Here is a 437-nt window from a genome sequence, read left to right as displayed (position 1 = left end):
TCTTTTTACAAAAAAGTATATCAGTGGATTAAACACAGAGCTTTTTATAATATATAAATATTTTTACTGCCATACAAACTAAGCAGCATGAAGAGAAACTGAGTATTAGTCAGAAATAGGGTGGATGTCAGTGTTTATAATTTGTATTAAAAATGTGAAATGTATCTCTACTGTGAATTTATGTGAAATATAATAATAATAATTATTAGAAAAAAAAGGGAGGGGGGGAAGAGACCAAGGAAGGTCTTACTCAGTACTCCACATCTCTTCATGATGTGACCACGTTTGAGTATGGCTGTAGGATGTATGTGTGTGCACATGCATTTCTTGCTGGTGACTTCTATCAAATAATGAGTCATTCTGTGGGCAAATTAATGCACTTCTCTTTTAAAAGAGATTTGCAGTGTCAGCTTCTGAGAGAAATGTTGTTTGTATTT

General features: G+C 33.0%; 1 protein-coding gene across 1 annotated transcript in view; it reads left to right on the top strand.

Moving 5' to 3' along the window:
- LOC119587762 (protein tramtrack, beta isoform-like) overlaps positions 1 to 437 on the top strand; it is a gene marked incomplete at its 5' end in the record, with an annotated part of 48,755 nt that overhangs the window by 13,149 nt on the left and 35,169 nt on the right.

Source organism: Penaeus monodon, chromosome 23, assembly GCF_015228065.2.
Source record: "Penaeus monodon isolate SGIC_2016 chromosome 23, NSTDA_Pmon_1, whole genome shotgun sequence".
NCBI classification, from domain to species: domain Eukaryota; kingdom Metazoa; phylum Arthropoda; class Malacostraca; order Decapoda; family Penaeidae; genus Penaeus; species Penaeus monodon.
This window is presented reverse-complemented; position numbering and strand designations above follow the sequence as displayed.